General features: G+C 43.6%; 1 pseudogene across 1 annotated transcript in view; it reads right to left on the bottom strand.

Annotated features, from left to right (window-relative positions):
• Window positions 1-4,823: 4,823 nt before the first annotated feature.
• LOC310743513 (suppressor of cytokine signaling 1-like) overlaps window positions 4,824-7,455 on the bottom strand; it is a 9,187-nt pseudogene continuing 6,555 nt past the window's right edge. Inside the window, exon 4 of the transcript XR_014552307.1 lies at window positions 4,824-6,743. The product of XR_014552307.1 is annotated as a suppressor of cytokine signaling 1-like (transcript). The remainder of the gene's footprint in view (window positions 6,744-7,455) is intronic.

Here is a 7,455-nt window from a genome sequence, read left to right as displayed (position 1 = left end):
TGTTCCGCCCTTTCTGCTGTATTCAGTGCTTTCTGCTTTGGGGGCTCTGTGCATTTTAAAAATGACTTTAACAGTTTGTTTACCACTTACTATGGTTGTCTCTAAGCAGTGTGCAGGAGACTTCATAGAACGAAAGTAAAAATGAGTTAAAACTATAAAATCAGATTACGGTTCAGCTATCTCCTATTTTGCAGGACCAGGGCTGGCAAATGAAACGAGGCAGAGAAACTGAATAGCACAATCCATTAAACTAACAAGAGCACATTCTATGGGAAAAAAGGGCAATGAAAAGGTGTTTAGAGGGTGCTCCTCACTTTACACAATTTCACTTCTGCAAGGGGGGAGGCTGGAACGTAACCCCTGTGTAAGTGGGGAGTCACCTGTATGTTTGAACTGGGCTACAAGCAGGCTGCAGGCAGATGCCTGAGAGGGAGAGCCCTGCTGGATATCTGCTTGGATCCAAGGCTGTGACAATGGGAGAAGCAAGACTTTCTGGGTGTTAATGCTGTGGCCCCTCCACTATAGGCTCAGGTTGTATATAGGTGTAAATAAAACAATATTTCATAAAGACACCATGGTCTCTCCTTCCAGGGAAGCCAAATCCTGGGTAAGCGCCTGGAACCCCTAGAATCTCGCACCGCACGGGGATTGGGGTGGCCCGCCACAAGACAATCTCCGCTTGCTGAACCCTGTCCACCAAAAGATATCACAGCCAATAACTACTAGCTCTGGATGATGCTCATGCTCGGGTAAACATGCAGCCACTAAGAATATCTATTTTCCAATTAAATGCAAAGGCAGCTGATGTCATTTTGCAGAGGCAACTATTTATTGCAGCCTGTCAAGATCTTTCAACATCAGATTACAGCGATGGCACCTTAAAATCAAATTCAGTATGCTCCAAGAACCGAAGCTCAAGTTGTCACATTCGCTTAACACAATGAACTGCTAGAAATAAAGATACACCCGCAAAATCCTCACAACTGAATGCCCTCCTTTTTCAGCTATTATTTCCTACCCTGGTCTGTATCAAAAGTTTGCTGTTGCTACTAAATTGTAATTAAAGCCATCAGGAGGAGAAGTTTCCATTCAAATGTAACAGAGGCAGAAGACAGATGTTAAGACACTCCGTAGATAAGACTCTGTGGCATATGCACTCACAAGGGGGCACTGCATAACAGTTTTCTATTTCTCTTTGTAAATTAGCTGCCAGGATACATAAGAGTGAAGTTATAACAAGCCTACACACTTCTCCAGCCACTCTGGACGGTTCCTAACAGAGTATTAAAAACACTATAAAACATCAACCATTAAAAACTTCACTAAACAGGGCTGCCTTCAGATGTCTTCTAAAAGTCAGATACTGTAATTGTTTATTTGACATCTGATGGGAAGGCATTCCTTGGCTGTGGAATCTGTGGCCTTCTAGTTTTTGTTGGACTCTAAATCCCATTAGCCCCAGCCAGCCTGGGATGATGGGAGTTGTAAACCAACCATATTTGGTGGGCTTCAGGTTCCCCATTGCTGCAGTAAAGGATCTAAAAATTCAGTCGTTGATTAGGCCTAGGTTCAAGGTGCTGGTGTAAAAAGCCCTATGCAGTTTGAGACCAGGATACCTAAGAGATTGTCTCATCCCCAACCAACCACTGAGTTCTGCAGATACCATCTGATCCGGAGGCCTGTTCCGCATAATGTGCCCTTTGGAACTCCTTCCCACTACATATCAGACAGTTGCCTTCTCCATTGCTTTTTTGGCTCCTGCTAAAGATGGTCATCTTTCAATCAGCGTTCTAAAAGGATACATTTCTTCCGGTCGGTATCTGTCCTTGATTTGAATGGTACAACAGTGAAGTCCTATGCATGTTTACTCAGATGCAACTCCAACTGAGTTCAGTGAGGTTTGCATCCGAGTAAGTGTACAGGTGACAAAAGTTGGTTTTAGAATTAGCCATGCTTAAAGCCAAACAGAGGACATAGATGATGCCTTCCTGGAACAGATGGCCAAGCATGTAAAAGGAGGGGAGATAGTAGTAATGGGGGACTTCAATTACCCGGATATTTGTTGGATGTCAAACTCAGCCAAGAGCATAAGGTCAAACAGATTCCTCGCTGGCCTTGCAGACAACTTCATTGTCCAGAAAGTGGGAGAAGCAACAAGAGGAACAGCCATTTTAGATCCGGTCCTAACCAATGTTGATGACCTGGTTAGTGGGGTAGAAGTGGAAGGATCATTAGGCGCGAGTGATCATGCTCTTCTGCAGTTTACTATACAGCGGAAAGGAGCAGCCAAGCATACTAGGACTCAATTTCTTGACTTTAAGAAAGCCAACTTCATAAAACTTAGGGAAGTGCTGGGTGAGATCCCATGGACAGTAATACTAAAAGGAAAGGGAGTTCATGATGGCTGGGAGTTTGTTAAGAGGGAGATAGTAAAAGCACAACTTCAGGCAATACCAATGAGACGGAAACATGGAAGGTACCTAAAGAAGCCAGGGTGGCTATCTAAAGAACTTTTAACCGAGTTAAGATTAAAAAAGGATGTGTACAAAAAATGGAAAAGGGGGGAAACCACCAAAGAGGAATTCAAACAAATAGCCAGCACGTGTAGACACAAAGTCAGAAAAGCTAAAGCACAGAATGAACTCAGGCTTGCTAGAGAGGTTAAAAGCAACAAAAAAGGCTTTTATGGGTATGTTCGTAGCAAAAGGAAGAACAAAGAAACAGTGGGGTCACTCAGAGGAGAAGATGGTGAAATGCAAACGGGACACAGAAAGGGCTGAACTCAATGCCTTCTTTGCCTCAGTCTTCTCCGATAAAGAAAACAATGCCCGACCTGAAGAATTTGGAGCAAATGATTCAGCAGAGAAAACACAGCCCAGAATAACTAAGGAGATAGTACAAGAATACTTGGCTAGTTTAGATGTATTCAAGTCTCCAGGGCCAGATGAACTGCATCCAAGAGTATTAAAAGAACTGGCAGATGTGATTTCAGAACCACTGGCAGTCATCTTTGAGAATTCCTGGAGAACAGGCGAAGTCCCGGCAGACTGGAGGAGGGCAAATGTTGTCCCTATTTTCAAAAAGGGGAAAAGAGAGGACCCAAATAATTACCGCCCAGTCAGTCTGACATCAATACCAGGGAAGATTCTGGAGCAGATCATTAAGCAAACAGTCTGTGAGCACCTAGAAAGGAATGCTGTGATCACCAATAGTCAGCATGGATTTCTGAAAAATAAGTCATGTCAGACTAACCTGATCTCGTTTTTTGACAGAATTACAAGCCTGGTAGATGAAGGGAACGCAGTGGATGTAGCCTACCTTGATTTCAGCAAGGCATTTGACAAGGTGTCCCATGATATTCTTGTAAAGAAGCTGGTAAAATGCGGTCTTGACTATGCTACCACTCAGTGGATTTGTAACTGGCTGACTGACCGAACCCAAAGGGTGCTCATCAATGGTTCCTCTTCATCCTGGAGAAGAGTGACTAGTGGGGTGCCACAGGGTTCTGTCTTGGGCCCGGTCTTATTCAACATCTTTATCAACGACTTGGATGATGGACTCAAGGGCATCCTGATCAAATTTGCAGATGACACCAAACTGGGATGGGTGGCTAACACCCCAGAGGACAGGATCACACTTCAAAACGATCTTGACAGATTAGAGAACTGGGCCAAAACAAACAAGATGAATTTTAACAGGGAGAAATGTAAAGTATTGCACTTGGGCAAAAAAAATGAGAGGCACAAATACAAGATGGGTGACACCTGGCTTGAGAGCAGTACATGTGAAAAGGATCTAGGAGTCTTGGTTGACCACAAACTTGACATGAGCCAACAGTGTGACGCGGCAGCTAAAAAAGCCAATGCAATTCTGGGCTGCATCAATAGGAGTATAGCATCTAGATCAAGGGAAGTAATAGTGCCACTGTATTCTGCTCTGGTCAGACCTCACCTGGAGTACTGTGTCCAGTTCTGGGCACCACAGTTCAAGAAGGACACTGACAAACTGGAACGTGTCCAGAGGAGGGCAACCAAAATGGTCAAAGGCCTGGAAACGATGCCTTATAAGGAACGGCTAAGGGAGCTGGGCATGTTTAGCCTGGAGAAGAGGAGGTTAAGGGGTGATATGATAGCCATGTTCAAATATATAAAAGGATGTCACATAGAGGAGGGAGAAAGGTTGTTTTCTGCTGCTCCAGAGAAGCGGACACGGAGCAATGGATCCAAACTACAAGAAAGAAGATTCCACCTAAACATTAGGAAGAACTTCCTGACAGTAAGAGCTGTTCGACAGTGGAATTTGCTGCCAAGGAGTGTGGTGGAATCTCCCTTCTTTGGAGGTCTTTAAGCAGAGGCTTGACAACCATATGTCAGGAGTGCTCTGATGGTGTTTCCTGCTTGGCAGGGGGTTGGACTCAATGGCCCTTGTGGTCTCTTCCAATTCTAAGATTCTATGATTCTAGACCTACTGATATCAACGACACTTAAGCAGGTCATGACTACCTTTAATCCCATTGATCCCAATGGGCCTATTCTAAGTACTGTATGACTAAGTCTTGAACGACCCCAGAGATTTGAAGGGGTCTGTGGATCATGTAGGCATCTGTTTGGCCACTGAGAACAGGATGGTGGAATAGCAGGCCTCTGGTGCTCTTACACCCATCATTCTATGCAGACCACTGAAGTAAGAAATTCCATCCTAGGCTAGTCCCAGTGTCGCCCTGAATTTTGAAGATGCTGCTCAGATGGCTCTTCTCGATATGCTTCTCCAAGCCTCCTGCTGTACTCCTTTGTTTGTAGCAGGAGCCATGAAAATGCCCCAAACAACTGTGTTAATTTTAATCAAGCTGCATAAATCATGAGCATAAAACCATGGTATGGTTTCCAAAATCCAGATTCACCACTAATACACTTAGATATCCAGATGCTGCAAACAGTCTACATGTAACAAAACTGCAGAAGTCAAAATATTACAGTAATTGAGTTCACTTTTATGAAAACTCTGCTGTACAAAAAGGAGGATGAACACATTTAATGAAGAGTTCTTCCCATTTCTCCCCCACTGAATGACAGCAGCACACTTTTTTCAAGACTCGCTAAATAAATACCATTAAATGCTTTTCAGGCACCTTTTTTAATTACTGCAGATTAAGACAATTACTAAAATATTATTATACTGTGATCCTATATAGTATGTCTACTTGGATGTTCAATCTGAGTTCCGTGGGGCTTGTCCCCAGGAAAGAGGGTATAGGATTATAATCTGAGTAAGCCTGGAACAAGTGAAAACCTCTACTTACCCTTTTACTCTGAATATGCACCTTTTTCATTTCTTATTCTCGACTGAATCCCTTGTACACTGGCTACCACTTGTTTTAGGTAGTGGGGGGTTGGTTGGTTTTACTTTAATCTGATATAGATTCTTTTTAATCTTCATTAAATTCCTCCATTTTTCCACAAGTGTGACTCACCCAATACAATAATCTTGACTATTGTATTAAAGACTCACATTTTTCTTATAAAATAATGCTAATCTTAAGCCAAATAATGGAGTTGCTGGGAAGTGCTAAAATAAAAGCCTTCTACTTCCTACCCTGACACAATGAGGACAGGTACCCAGTGGGAAAGAGAATTTAGGGAGATGCATGGAGGAGAAAACTAGACACTGCTGAACCTGCCCCACTGAGAAGAAGGCTTGGTTGCAAGTATAACAGTGCTATCTTCTACATGTCAACTCAAAGTGAGTTTTGTTGAGTTCAATGAAGCTTACTCGCAGGTAAGTGGTAGCAGCCTAAGTTTTCCAATAATCTCCCATATACACAGAGCAGTGCCTCTCTGGTTCTAGAGATCAGCATTCAACTTCTACGCACTAAGTCCTATCTCAGCATCAGATCTCTGAAACCAAGTTTCAATGTTCCATCAGGAAAGACTGGCTTAGGCAGCTGGAATACCAAGATGCGGATGAAAGGCAATGTTTACCTCTAGCCTATAAAAGGAAATTGAAACAGACCCTAAGAAAGCAGGAAAAGCAATGACTCATTCTGTTAGCGCATTGGCGTCATCAATATTTGCATATTTCCCCCCACACACATTTTGGCATTTCTGTTGCCAACGAAGAGGTAGAGTCCAACAACTGCCCCGCCCAGTCCTGCTGGAAGCAGGTAAGGTGCGTTGGCAGAGTTCCTGCAGCGTGGGCACAGCCCTATGCTCCCTGCAGAGGGGCTCAGAAAATACTAGAGGAGCTTCTCCCATTGCATCACAGTGGAGGGGTTTAGTCCTGGTTCCCGCCACCACTAGTTCAAGCAACCTCAGTACACAGTCCGAAAACCAGTCCTTCAGCCAAAAGTAGCCTTTGCTGAAAGAGATCCGGAGGCTGACGGGTCCAGACGGCATGCGGACGCTGAGGCTGAAAAGGCAGTTTCCCTGAGAGCTGTCTCGCAGCAAGTAGGTCCCCACCGGCTCTTGCAGTAACCTAGCATGGGCCTCGTGAACAGACAAAGGGCCCCAGTAAAATCCGCTGGCCTGCAGGAGGCCAAGCGACCGTTCCACCACTTCCCATTCATGATCACGAAATGCACGGTAGTGAGACAGCAAGCTGGTTGATGTTGGGCTAAAAGGAGACTCTTGGTGTTGCCTCTGTGAAGCGGAAAAGCTGCCGAGTTTGTTCATCTGCCTTCTCTCTGATCATCTCTCAGAAAGCCTGCAAATCACAGGAAGATGTCACCACTGTCTTTATATTCAGTCCTGCAAATGCACACACACACAAATGAGAGGGTGAGTTCTGGGCCCTTACTTGGGCAAAATGAAGGGATGAATTTAAGGCAAGCAATGGCATATCAAAGACAGAAGCAGCTTTATCTAAATACCACTGTAAAAACCAAACAAATAGAAAGCTGGGGAGCACTAGTATGTAGTTTATTTCCCTACCCCAGAAATCCACACTTGCTTTGCAAACCTGGTGCCCTTCAGATGACTGGGGACAATTGGAGTTTAAATCATAAACATCTGAAGGGTACCAAGCTGGTGAAAGCAGCCATGTTAGTCTCTTGCAGCAAAGAATGATTATTTTCAACATGGTTGCCTTCAGTGTTCTGGCATGACTAATGATAGTTATGAATTGTACCAAAATAGCTCATACTGCCCCATTCCCAGCTTCTGGCAGAATCTGAAGTTTCCACTGTCCTTTGGAATTTTAACACACATTTCAGAATAATTTCTCCACATTTCCAAGAACCATCAGACTCTTTTCTTAACGTCTCATATCATGGTGTAAAGAAATAAACAGTAAAATATTTTATTAAAAACTTATTTTCAGTGCCTTTAAAACTATTTAGAAACAGTATACTTCCAACTGCAGGTGCTGGAGACAAAAGGCACAGATTGCTTGTGAAATAGTAATAAATGAACTAGTGGGCCCACATTTATACTATTATTATGTCACTTTGAAAAAATGAAC

Source organism: Podarcis filfolensis, assembly GCF_964270895.1.
Source record: "Podarcis filfolensis genome assembly, chromosome: 10".
Classification (NCBI taxonomy): domain Eukaryota; kingdom Metazoa; phylum Chordata; class Lepidosauria; order Squamata; family Lacertidae; genus Podarcis; species Podarcis filfolensis.
This window is presented reverse-complemented; position numbering and strand designations above follow the sequence as displayed.